Here is a 14,482-nt window from a genome sequence, read left to right as displayed (position 1 = left end):
TTCTCCCCCCACTGTGAAAGACGAAGAGGCGGATTCATTTACTTATTATGAAACACGTAATTCACAGCTTTTCTTTTTCTCCTTGTGATAAAATATTTCATAATAACTCATGACTATGACTGCATTTCGCACATATATTAATATCCTGCCATGCTGCACACAAAACAATCCAGCCAGTTAGACCCTCTTTATTACTTTCTGAGCCAAACAGAAACAAACACTCAACTGAATTCACATGATGTTCTCTGTCTACAACTTCATACTTTGTGCCACTGTTTGTCTTCTGTCACCTCCAGCGTACAAGGTACATTTCTTTTTATTGCACCTTTCACCAACATGGCAACTCAGAGTGCTTTAGATAACACATAAAAAGACATAAAAGGCGAGATTCAAAATGCGTTGTGTTTTGATTAGTGTATAACCACCAGAAACTAAGAATCATTGTGGTTTTCGTTACCTTAAATTCAGTGTTTTATATCCACAGAGGAAGCAGGTCCGCTTTCACGGGGTCCGCCATGTTGTACCGCCATGTTTCTACTCTAGTCCGAAAAAGGACAAACCAAGCACTGTCTCTAAAGAGGGCATTTTGCATTTTTAGGAGCCCTTGTAGGAAAGGGTGAGGCGAAGAGTGAAAATTGTTTGCCATCTACACACCAGATGCCAGACATTACAAAGAGGAGCCTAACCACTTACAGCATTTGAATTTTAAAAAGTGTGTAACGCCAGAGATGGCGACAGTTATCCCGCCCCTTTCCCTCAAAAGCCAATCGTCTGCTTTATCCCAGCCAAACCAGGAAATATATCAGCCATTTGTTGTTGTTTTTTTTGTTGTTTTTTTTTGCATTGATGGGAGCGCAGGGTTGAGATTCACAACAGTTTCGGCTGATTTGGTTCGGCTGCAGATGGACTTCTGACATAGAAGCAAGAGGAAGATATGACATTAATGCACAAGATTACCAAGACAGGTGAGATGATTCAGAGACAACAAACTTGCATTTGTTTAACTGCTCTGGTGGAACAACCTGACGGCATCACATCGTGGGATTCTCCATTGACCAGTAAAAGAAATCAGTGTCTTGAAAAATACTTTTTAAACCTTTCTTTTAAATTTTGTATTAATCAGTTTTGACTGGTGATCCTTGTGATGCAGAACTTACCACTCTTTCCCCATTCATCTAGTTTGGAGCCTGGTCTTTTTAGATCGAATAACCTTACCAAGATGACTGCCAAACGGCAAAACTTTCCTAAAAGGACACTATGATGCTACTTAATCCCAGACACCGGACCTTTAAAAGGTAAATGGTAATTGAAAAATAAGCCAAAGTTAAAAAAATTAATTCAAGCATTTGAACGATTATGTAACTATATCTATCGCTGTCTGTTTTGTGTTTCTCTGCCAGTACTCATGCTCTTATCCTAACCTCTGTGTTGAAAGCGAGCTGGAGATACAGTGTATTTCCTTATATGTACTCATTACTACTGGATGAATAAACCACTACTTTGTCCAGCGGTACCTCACTGTCCTCATAAGACTTCTTAAAAACACAGTCCAGAGTATGACACACAGTATGATCCCATCTGCTTCTCTATCTACATGTTAATCTCCCACTTTCTTCTTCTGCACATGTGCTCCCACACTCCCAAGGTGTCAGTATGTTCTGATGAGCGGGGGCCGGCCCACGATTGTGCTCTTTACACATGTCACTGTGATGCTACAATGTTGAATGTGTAGCTATCTGATGTGAAGCTGAGGACTCCCATTGTCTTGTAAGGCACCTACAGTCTGGGCGCTGTTGTCACAAGTGTTCTGTTGCTGGGTGAATGGGATATTTATGGTTGGTTTCAGGTTTCATGGGGAAAACAGGATAACCTTTCGCAGGGAATTTTGGGAGTTTGGGAGACAGTCATCTGCTGGCGTGAACCTTGGCCGCTGTTGCTGAGCTACCTTTTAGTTTACCTCTCCCTCTTGGGGCTCAGGCTGATGCAGACAGTCTGGTGGCTTCACATTAATTGACCTAATTTGGGTGATTTATAAATCAGGAGAAATGCACTCGTAAAGCAGAAATAACATACACATGCCCAGGTCTAGTCTGACCCTCTGAGTTTTGTGGTGTGTGTGCACACGACACAAGCTTGTGGACTGCGCCTGTGTTTGCATCACTGGACGCACAGAGTAAACAGAGACTCAGCAGTTTCTGTCACATGCTCCGTCTTGTTTGTACTTTTACTGAAATCGCTTTTCCAAGTATGAAATTCAATAATGGCCGGTGTTTTTCAACGAGACCAAAGTGTTCTGTGAAATCGCCATTTTGTGCCACTGTCGGTCAACAAGAACAACTATTTAGTGTGCTCCAGTCAGGCCGTCTGTGCTTTGAATGCTCTCATAACAGCTTCACCAGCAGAGGCTACTTGGTAAGTCAATTCGATGCTGATTAGAGTTAATCTAGTTTGAAGACGATACACTGCATTGCTTTCTTTCAAGGGACAAAAGCCCCATTGAAATGTTCCCTGAAGGCATTAAACAGTACATTATATGGCAATGTTTGCAGGACAGGGTGGCACCAGTAGTGTACACAGTAGATATTTATATATATGTTTGTATGTTTGTGTGTGTTAGGGAGAGCCCCGCTGGCCTCATTCTCTCCGATGTCCTCTTTCCCTCTCCTTCAGAGCAGCTGCTGGGTGAATTGTTGTCCTAAGTGCTTTTTCCATGGCAGAGTGTGGAGTGCCAGTTTCCGTCTGCTTCTGACAGGAAACATGCTGACCTGGAGAGGAGAGGAGAGGAGAGGAGAGAAGAGAGCAGAGGAAGGCTTCTTTTGGCAGCTAAAAAGGACGATTATACTTTGCATGGTGGATTCTCCTTTTTCCTTTTATCTCCATGTCTGGCTTTTTGTCTGGCACATACACCCCCACACACAGTCTGAAGGAAGCAGAGGAAATGTTTGAACACACAGCCCATCAGCCTGGCATCAATAATTCAGTCATTCTGCACTGCATTTATGTTTATGTCTCACTGGTGGCTGAACGCAGGAGCTCCATGCTATATTAAGACCTGGAGCACTTTGTAAAACATCACACAGAAGAACGACTGGGAAATCTACAGGGAGTAATGTTTCAGAAGTGCTGAAAGAATGAGGGGTACCTTTCGCGGGAACACAATCGCTGTTTTTTGGTTTGTTCAACATTCAGTTCAACATTTTGTGAAATGTTCTCATTTTCCTTTCTGGCTAAACCCTCACACGTGTCCATTAAATACAGGGCTACAACTAGCTGCTTGTTAGCTGGTTAGCTGAGCCCGGCTCTCTAGACCCTCTAGAGGGGTTTGCAGTTTCAAGTAACAACCCTGCCAAACCCTCTGAAGTGAACTGATTAACAAGTTATATTTTGTATGTTTGTCAACCCTGTGTCAACCCTGCCAGAATGTGAATGAGCGCATCTTTTCCAATTTTTGCTTTACACCCATACTTGTACTTGTGTACAGCTGATAGAAGAGGGACACATTGCACATGGTTGTTTGATGCTGCTCACTGTCAAGGTCATACTCAAGACCTGGCTCAGACACAAATACACACACTCACAGATAAATACACAAACAAAACAGTGTGAGGCCTACCTGATTGAACAGCAGCAGTCTGCCCTCTATGTTCTCTGAGTGCATTAAGTCCTGAGTTCAAGAGTTCAGGGCTTAATGTTACTAATCCGGTCGGTTGGTGAAATGTACACTGAAAACGTGAGGCAGGCCTCGCAGTATTGTGTGTATACTGTATGGGCAGTATGGACTGAATAGCCATAATGACGTCTATAAATGTCGCTTATGTGAAAATGGCATGGGGTCACAACTTATAGATTAGCAGGTGTGTGTGTGTGTGTGTGTGTGTGTGTGTGTGTGTGTGTGTGTGTGTGCGTGTGTTTGTGTGTGTGTGTTTGTGCCACATATCCACGTGGACATTACTGTATTATGCATGTCAGCAGTAGCACAGCCAGTCGGTGTAAGACGTGACAGGACACGATATTGGCTGAGGGGAATATATGTTTGAGGAGTGAGCTCCAGGAATGGAAATCCACACCAGTGGGGCATGCTGGTCTGTGGGTCATACAACCGTACAAGGGCATAGCAGAGGCAGAGGATAGTCATACCAACCCCGCACATGCACACACATCTACGTGGGTGTGTGCATCTGTGGTGGGGAGAAGGAGGGGTGAGGAGGTGGTAGTGCCAGCTGGGCAGCTTAAATATAGTGCAGAGTGGAGCACTGCAACTGCACGGGACTCTAGGAACTCATGACTGCCAGTCCGATAGTAATTCACAGCGGATTTCTCTCAGCTTTGTGATGACAGACGAGACAAGAGAGGATGATGATTAAACTGAGTTGTCTTCCAGAGCCCCATCGCAGCTGTCCCTCTTTAATGACCGGTGAAGCAAAGTGAGTGTGCTGCTGGCAGATTAGGGGCAGTGTTGCAGGTGTGTCAGGTAGGGCCGTGTTACAGGTGTCACAGGGGCAGTAAGCCGAGCAGTGTGGAGTCTGTGGAGCAGACATGCAGGGGCAGTGGGGCAGTGGGCTGAGTGTCGGAGGTGAAACGTGATGGGGATCAGACTGGTAGGATTAAAGAGCACTGCGCTGACCTCTGCTAATGCACAGAACAGAGGGAAGGGATGAAGAACCGAGGGGAGGCCGCAGGAACAGCTGCTCATTAAGAAGAACGATCGCTGTACATCCTCCTCGCACACAGACAGATTAAAACATTTATATAAATATACATAAACATGCTTGTGTGCATACATTCAATACTACATAAACTACGGGAGTGATTTAAATTGGAGGATAATCTTATGCACAAAGTGGCTCTTTCACCTCATGTAATCTCAGTTTGGATCAGGATGGATTATTGGATTACAAGGGCTTCCACAGGGAGAGAGACAGACAGACGGAGATAAAAAAATATATATATAATATATATATATATATATATATATATATATATATATATATATATATATATATATATATATATATATATGTAGCTGAAGCTTGGGGAACGAAAACTGAACAGAATATATTGTTATATTTCAATTATATATTGGGATATTTTGATATAATCATTTCCGAATGTCTTTGTGATCTCATAGATGTGACATTTCTTGGGTTGTTCCTTTCAAGGAGACATATGCTGATTTTCAGGTTCATAATTGTATCACGGTTACTTACAGAACAGGTTTACATGCTCATAAACAGTTTTCTCACACTGTCCAGTGCTGCAGCTCTGTATTTAGCTCCTGTCTCTTTAAGGCCCGCCTCCTAAATACCCAGTCTTCTCTGGTTAGCCAGCTCACACAAGCCTGAACCAGCACCGCTAACAACAGCAGCTGTTTTAAATGAATTTGTACTTGCCAAACTAGCTGCTAGGCATATCACCAGCACCTACCTGCTGCTCTCTGTAACTGTGGTTAGCTAGTTAGCTCAGTTAGCCTCGCATCTTGCAATTCTCTGAGCTTACCCAAGTCTGTTTATACTGGGACTGCGGCCTGGCTGGCTGATGAACATGCTTAGTTTAGTAAGTATCTCTGCAACACAATCCAGATATCTCTCACATAACTTCAGAACTGTTATGTCCTCACATTCTGTTGATAATTTTGGTTAATTTTGGAATGTTTCCTGTATGACTCACTGACTTATCATCTGATGTTCCAATGGAAGTTATAATAACAAGCGACCAATTGCACATGTACACTCACTCACTCACACACACACACACACACACACACACACACACACACACACACACACACACACACACACCTAGATTGGAAAGTCATCTTCACAGTGTAACCATTCACAATTCATCTGCATCTATGAAAGGCAGCTGATAAACCCAATCCATGTCTAGGCCATCAAAGCGGCCCCAACGTCACTGCGTCTGTCGAAGTGCCAAAACAGACACATTCGAGTGCCTGTATGAGTAAGTGAGCGTGCATTTGTGTCTTATTACCAAGACTGGGTCAGTGGCCTGGAGTGAATCATGAAGAGACAATGCAGCATGACATGACATTGTTGTGTCTGTGAGGAAGTCAGTGTTGTGCCAAAGCACCAAATTCTACAGAGAGTCTCTCTGTGCAGGAGAACTGGAGCGTCCCACTGCCTGGTGTCACTGGGTCAGCAGAATCGGACCTGTACATGTGGGCCAATGTGAGAGAGAAACTGGAGACCGAGAGCTACAAGTAGGAGAAGTGTGAGTGTCTGTGTGTAGCATGTGCGTGGTAGTTTGTTAACTGACTGAAAATGAAATTAGGGCATTCTTTACAGCTGAGCAGGGCAGAAGACAAGCTGGCAACAAAAGTAGGCTAAATAATCGTCCCCTATCATCAAACGGCCTCTTGTTTATCGGGGTGTGAGAGGGGGGACAGGAATGTCCATGTGACCAAAACGTGAGAGCAACTGCTCACACATAAGCTAACAAGTTGTTGTCCCACTAACCTCAAAAGGTAGAATGAAATTACAGCAGGTCATTATGTTCCCACCCTGTTCACCCAATATTTTAATCTTATTTTTACAGTCTTCTTCGTTATTGGCATCCATTCCACATTTCTCTCTATCAGTCACCCAAAACTTTCCCTCTCTCCTCAGCTCCAAAACACGCCCGGGGTCAGTTTAAAAAAGGCCAGCACACATCTGACTGCTGAGAGCCCTCATGCCTCCGCAGGGACCCGTGTAGTTGAGGCTCTGTTCATGGATGAAAGGGGGATTCCAGTGGCGGTCACATGCGCCCTGCAGGGCTATAGAGGAGGCCACCCGTTTCATGGCAGACGAGCCGTACATGGTTTCTTTTGTGTGCATGCATGTGCAGATTTCTATGGCATTGTGCAGCTCTTCTGCAAACAGCAACCTTTGCAACACCAGAGACTGAATAATAAATGGTGGATGGATCAACTGTGACGTCAACAATTGATTTACTGACTACCTTATAAAAGCCACGTGTTCGGGATTCTGGCCATCGTCACGTTTTTTAAATAAATTTTTTAAACCAGAGGTGCCATAAAATGGACAAGAGGGTGGAGCTGGGGAGGATACGCATTGGTGCACCTCAATCTTAATTGGATCTGATTGAGAGCCCAAGGCCACGCTGTGGTAGCGATCACAAGGTAGCCACGCCCTAAAGCATACACTGCTTTATTGTCTATTGTACTCTAAATGAGTAAAAGAAGAAGAAAACTTTGAACTAGTGGTTAAGACCACACATTCATTAGGAAACTGTTTACTACGGTCAGAAATCAAGTCAGCAGAGTAGATGTATTATAATCTATAATATATAACCTCCATGAATCAAAACTTCATAATAGAAAGAGACATAATTGAATAGTTTCAGACTCCTCTTTATAATGGTCCTCCATGGGGATAAGGCTTTTCGGTCCGCCAAGGATTGTTTTTGCTGCAATACTGTGAGTGGTCACTGGGAAAAATTCAAAGCAAGTAAGTAATGGGAAAACGTGAATTAAAATGGTGAGTAAAGCCTGTTTCAATTGAAAAATTAGTTTATATGCATTTAACTCCCACTGCAGTCCTGTATACATCTATGGCTAACATATGATCATACTTCTTTTTGTAACCAGTGGAGTCGCCCCCTGCTGGCCTTTAGACAGAATGCAGGGTTAAGGCTCTTCAGCATTGGCTTCACTTTTCAGACCAGTAAGCTCCAGCCACTCGTGCCTTTTACCCTCTTGTCCCACCAAAGCGGACAAAGTGCTGGTTCTGGGCTGGTGCTAATGCTGGTTTGGAGTGAAGATCCAGTTGCCACTTCCACGGCATGAAATCCACCGTTGACTCACGTCGCTCAAGTCACTATATATGTCTCCAATTTCCCAGCATTGTTAGGAAACAACTATGGCTGACTCTTTACAAGTGTTGCTTCTTTAGCCGTTTCTTTTCTTCTAGACCAGCAAAATGATGGTGCCACTCTGGAACCAGTTTCCTGGCCGAGGGCCAGTTCTCTGGCTGTCAAAATACAAAAGAACGTGAGCAGCACGTGCCTTTTAATGTTTGGTTTCACACATTCAGGTGTCTAAATGTGTGTGAATATGTGTATGTAAGAGAATTAATGTGCTCTTAGTCCTCAATGATTTTCACTTGAATGCAAAAGCAAGCAGTGTTCCATGAGAATAATGTGAATGAACCACTGTTGAAGTGATGCTTAAATATATATGAGCTATATCAATAAATAATATTCTTCTGCAGCACACACACACAAACCGCAATCATGTCCTTGAGGCTGTGGTGCACCTCCACCTTCAGAGGCCCGTGCTGCTGAGTTAAGATCGGAAGTGCCTTTACACACTCTGTGTCGCTTCATCTCGAGACTGGATTGCCTCGGAGCTGGCGACATCAATGACTTTATACGACCTTGTGTGAGTGCGAAAATGAGAAAGAGAGGGAGAGTGTGAGAAAAGAGAATGATGATAGAGTAAGAGGGAGATAAGTCAGCCGCCAGAGTCTCTGAGGAACTTTACATCCGTCTCCAACGCGACCAGAACTGGGAAACCAGCTCTCATGTCCTCAGAGAGTTTTTATCATGCTTCAGTGGGGTGAACCAGTCCAGGAGAAAATCACGACACAAATAGACCGTCGAGTAAACAGGCTGACAGATAGACTGACTGATAGACAAAGTTTCTAGTTTCTGCAGAGTCTCTTTTAAGGGCTGAGTTAAGACAGGCCTTGTGTAAACAAATGCATAGTGGTGGTTGAAGGATGCAGATCAAGCGGGACGAAATGAGATCATGTAAATGTGGGTTCTTGGTGCTCTACATAGCGGGAGATGGGGAGACACAAAGAGAAAGGAGTGTGTGAGAGAGAGATCATATGAGGGGATCATAAGGGTGTGTGAGTGTGTGTGTGTGTGTATGTGTGTCTGCGTGCATGAGAGGGGTGAGCAGGTTCAGCAGGTCCCATGTTGGGCTTGTGAGTGTTCAGGTGCTAGAATCCTGTATCAGAGCCAGTGCTGACCATGGGTCTATATCAAGAGCCGGCTAGGGTTTCAGCCCCAGGCGGCGATGAAGGATTATTCTGACAAAGACGTGTTCTGGCCAGCCTGAAATAACTGATCCAAACTAGCTCCGACTTTCACGAACTAATGAAGAACAGAGCAAGGGGAGGGGGGAGGAGGGGAGATGCACCTCTTGCCCCTCAGATTTCCTTCCTGTCAGGAAGTTAAAAGAAGTGCTGTGAAACTGGAGAGAGTGTCGAGGGAGCATTCTGGGAAGGAGAGGAGAAAAGGAAAATGTCAGCATGCCAGATTCTACAGCTCCGTGCCCAGGCCACGCATTCCTGGTGCTTGTACAGCGACCAGGGCAAACTTTGGGACAATGGCGCGCAAGCCAACAGAAATCTTCCATGTACACTGTTATGTGAGCATTCTTGTTCCCTCTGTGATAATACAGAGAATAATGGTTGGAGCCATGACACCATCCCCCCAGGGCGAACGCTGTAATGAACAGGTCGTCCTCAGTGCTGAGTGTGAGCTATAAGTGAACCTGGAGCTATGCAAAGTAAATGTAACTATGTAACTTGTCTTAATTCATCAGCACAAAGCTGTCAAAGCTCAGGTTTCTCATTTCAGACGCCTCACATAGATCATCTGTGAGTGTGTGTGTGTGTGTGTGGGTGGGTGTGCGTTCTTGTGCATAGGTGTTTTTAAAAGGTGTACTCAGAGTGTCTATACGGGATCCATGAGGACATGCGATGTGCTTCTCTTACATAACTGAGGATAATGACAGTGAAATGCATCCAAGTGAAAACAAAGCTTAGGGGCTGTGTCACTCCTCTGCGCCCGCCAGGAAATTTTCTATAGGTTTTGTAGGTTATAATGTTATATAACATCCTAAATACATCATTGTATCAGATGTACTATCAAGGAGAGTAATTGCTATCAGGATCACGTGTTGGACTACCGGTGTTGTATAAAGTTAAAATACATTTCAAACTTATTCATGCTGAGTTATGTGTACATGATGGATAATATGAGCACAGATGCACAGATCGGCATTGTTATGAACAAACTGTATGGAAGATATCTTTGTATAGACCAGATGCCTCACACAGTATGTTAGGAACACTTTTTGATCCTTTCTGGCAAACCAAGTATCGGGCCATTCAACAGGTATTCACTGAACTGCAGTCTTTGATCTAAAATAGGAACCAGATTTTTATAGTCATCTCAGCAGTTACATTCCATGAGTAAAAGTTATGAAACGAGCATTCCACCAATTTTACACATCAAGATCGGTTTACTGGTCAAGGAAGGCACCATTCATCTGATGACAACAGTTGTGTAACGTCTTCTGCTGCTCCGGAGAAGATTCTCGTCTGACAGAAGAACCCTGAAGGTGTCATCGGAGCCATCTTTCAGCTCAGACTCGCAGATGAGATGTGTTGTGTGAATTGTAGGATCAGGTGTTTTTTGAGCTTGAGCCATAGCTGAGACTAAAAGTCTCTGCATTAAGTTCTACCATTTTCTTTTCTTTCTATCTATTTCTTCCAGACTCAACTATTGCAATGCACTGTATTCTGGAATTAGCAGGCATGATATTGACAGATGGACTTTCAACACATTAAAAGACAGGCGACTACATAACACCAACCCTTGCTGCCCTTCACTGGTTACCCGTGAGTTTAAGAATTGATTTTAAGATTGTACTGCTTGTTTTTAAAGCCTTGAATGGTCTGGCTCCTGCTGATATCTGTGATTTGCTGACTTATTATCAGAGTGACTGCTGCTGGGACCCTCTGGCAGGGCCTTTCTAATGGCTACAAAAGCTTGTCTTGTGACCAAAGGACACCAGGGCTTCTTGATTCTGTTTTTTGAAAGCATCTACTATATGTTTTTATTTCTGATTCTGAGTTGTTTGTGAAAGGTGCTGTATAAATAAAGTTGTGTCCCTTTAAAAGAAAACAAGGTCTCGATTACATTTTACTTGTCCAGACACACAATGGCATCTCTACCTTTGGCAGAAAAACTTACATGCCTCTGTCTTTAACAGCCACTCCAGAAGTCAATGGTTACAAGGATGTCAGGTAAGATGTATCTTTTAATACTTAATTTTTTGTGATGTGGCAAATCTATTGTATATTTCAGGTGTGGCCTCTATCTGTGATACAGAATATTTTATAATTATTGCACAATGTTATCCAATCTTAAAGGTGCAATATGAAAGAATTATAGTTTAAAACATTCCAAACTCAGTTACTACGCTCCAAAACTGCTGCGCATGGACACCAACACTCCCCTGGGTTGCCGAGCTAGCTGCTATAGGCTAATTGAGCAAACAAGGTAACAGTAGCTGTGATCAAGGATGTGACAGAATACATAGGAACAGTTGGCAGTTATTCTCTCTATATTTGTTTTGAGTATCTATTAAACAGGTGGCCAGTTCATACATATTGCACCTTTAACAGTTCAGATCTAGCAGTCAAGAACAAATGCTGGGAATAGAGTCAAGTGTGTTCCCACAGGTGGAAGTGGAGTTGAGGAGTTGGGTCCTGGCCCCTCTATCCTATTTATAGAGTGTAATCTGGGAGCACAGGATGGCCCGTGACATTGTCAGGACACATCTTTATGCCGCTTGTTCTGCGAATTCTGTAAACATTTCCTTGTTCTCTGAACGGTGTCACTGGCTGATCCGAGGACACATCTAGTGCGACTGAGGACAAACAAATATCAGAATCAGAGGTTCGCTGGGTGCACCGACTGCATCAAAGCTAAACCAAAGCGTATGCATTGTTGGGAAATGAGGGCATTTTTTGCAGATTAAGCCTGCATTAGCTTGACTCATACAGAACTGTGTTGTAAGCCTACATACTCAGGCATTTCAACAATGAAGGCATCAAGGCTATAAGGTTTAGTCAACGCACGTGGCACGTCTGTCAAGGCTGAGACTGTTTTCAAATCAGTGTCCCAATTTTGACTGTGAGCCTGAGGTGTTTGGAGTGTTTTCCAGGACGACAATTCAACTTTCGATCATTGTCATGATCAAATAGTCATTGATCATACGATAACCTGCCATTGAACATATTTTTAAAAACACTTTTGTAATAAGGTGAGTTACACAGCACAATCCAGTGTTTTTAAACCTGATTCATCGCACAATTCAGGTTTATAAACACTTTCATTACAGCTACTAAGTTGAGCTCTGATATGATTCAAAGTGAGGATTTGGTTCTCATAAAAACTTAGACTGCTGTGCCATCTAGTGGTTACAAGAAGTGTTGCATTTAAATTCCAGGTGGGCTACATCCAACAAGTCCAAGGAATACACTTAGAAGTCAGAAATCAGAGTAAAGGACACAGACTATCAGATGTGTGGCCATATTAATGTGAGATACGATTATAATGGAGTAAACCAGCATGAAGTTGCTTTGATTTCCGTTGTCACATGGTTGATTTGGGGAGTGCTGACATTGTACAATTGACCTCTGACAGCATTCCTTTAAAGCTTATTTCAAGATGAACATAAGGTACTATGTCTTTGGAGTGTGGGTATCTATTCACTGTCAGTGGCTAATTTTGAGGCTTGATAACTCACTCAGTCAACATAACGGTCATCTTGACATTAAAGGGGCCCTATGCAGTTTTTGAAGGGAAATTCAAACTCAGAGGAAAATAAGGTCCCAAGAACACTGTCTGAAGCTAGAAAGGTGGCAGGGTCCGCCAAATATAAACAAAGTAAAACAGCATGAATTGTGTTGTTGTCCTTTAAGGTCAGTTTGTTTATTCTGTTCGTTTCAGCCAATGTAGATCTTTCTCTTCTTGTTAAAGTGTATTTTCCCAAAACCCCATGGAGCAACTTTAAAAGACACGATTAATTGATTCATGACTTGTAATCAAACATATTAATTATGCTGAAGGTTGTTTCGGATTAAAGCTGTGAACATTTTGATTTAAATTCAAAGCCAGGAGCAGTTTGTCTTTCCATTTGAATATTCAACTATAATTAAGCATGGATCACAGACATCGCCATAAGCACACAACAATTCAATCCATTTACAGTAGCTCTGGGCCTAAGCTACAAGTGAGGACGCTTGTTTCTCATCTTTGCTATTTTCCTACAAATTTTGGCTGGTTTTAACAACCTTGTGGGAGGTTTATTTTATGCAATTATACATGAAAACATGGTGGGTGTTTTAATAATGTCTGTACTTTTAGACAACCTTTAGGCCAACAAATAAATACACAAGGGATTCAGAGTTTCACCACCACAATTGTTTTTTGTCTGGGATTGTGTGGAAAGGACTTTGAGACAGCCCTTCCAAGCTGCCACGACCCGTCATTATGGGGGCTGAAATTTACAGCAAATATAAAAGTTAACGGTTAAATTAACAAAAAATATAAACAAGAGACCATCTTGTGATGAGATCACACCAGCTGTCATGTGCTGACGTTGCAACCCATGAGTCATTACCGCATTACTACATGACTGCTCAGGACACACCCATCTTCAAACTTGGCTTTTGCTCTCAACTACACACCTGTGAAGATCATGACTGAATCAAAATGAATGTGGGCCAGGCAAGTAAAGTCTGAGGGGGCCATCAACGTTATTCTCTCTATTCTCAAACTCTGCCTTCACTTTGATCTCATAGGCAGACAGACAGACAGTTAGACAGACAGACATATAAATATCTGAAAGTGCTCAAAACTGCTTCTGTGGTAGTTCCCACAACAAAAAGTGTCTCCAGGACTACATTTTGCCTTGATGACACAAACGCAGACACTCATAAGGTGAAAACACTGCCAGCCAGCACTGTCATGCCTGGTAAAAAAATTGGAAACTTTCTTTTTGTTGTCCCAGTTGGGAGCCACAAGGGACTCATTATTTCAAAAATCCTGGCTAGGACCCACTAGTGGACTCAGGGGGGGTTGCTGTTGAGAAATCCCACCCCTGGTGCCCCCATATTCTAAAAAAAACACAGCGAAAGTGCCCTCTTGAGTGCCCCTTTGGTAGATACACATATACCACATCTAACCAACTAAAAATATCATGTTAAATTAACAATTTCATATCTTGTTGATGAAGGTTCTCAGTCATTCAGTTCATGGTAATTCTAAGTGCTGTATCGTAGGCAACTGGACTTGTTTTGGTTTCGTGAAGATGTCCCCCAAGAGGCTTCTTCAGCTCTAACTAACTGGAACTTTGTATCCTTTAACACACTTTGAGGCCGATATTTGGGTTTCACTTCATCAATGGAAACTAACCTTCTGAAAAAGTGAAGAGGAAAGCCAATCCAAATTAGGCAGAAACGGTTGAATTGTACCATAAAAAAGCAGGCTGAAAAACACTGTCGCTCTTTGACCTTGAGTTAAACTGTAAGGATGCTAGTCAGAGATTGTGGGTCTATTTTTGACCCCCCCGCTGCCTTTTGAAACATTACAAGTGGGTCTCTTAAGCACAGCCGAGGTTTAATCTGCTCACATAGGTGACCTGTATGGGGTTTTAAAG

General features: G+C 42.9%; 1 long non-coding RNA gene across 1 annotated transcript; it reads left to right on the top strand.

The window, feature by feature from the left end:
• Nucleotides 1-687: 687 nt before the first annotated feature.
• LOC115583951 (uncharacterized) lies at nt 688-6,890 on the top strand. The gene is made up of 3 exons (XR_003984459.1): nt 688-965; nt 1,180-1,295; nt 6,624-6,890. It is a non-coding gene; the product is annotated as an uncharacterized LOC115583951 (long non-coding RNA).
• The last annotated feature ends 7,592 nt before the right edge of the window (nt 6,891-14,482 follow it).

Source organism: Sparus aurata, chromosome 6 (assembly GCF_900880675.1).
Source record: "Sparus aurata chromosome 6, fSpaAur1.1, whole genome shotgun sequence".
NCBI classification, from domain to species: Eukaryota; Metazoa; Chordata; class Actinopteri; order Spariformes; family Sparidae; genus Sparus; species Sparus aurata.
This window is presented reverse-complemented; position numbering and strand designations above follow the sequence as displayed.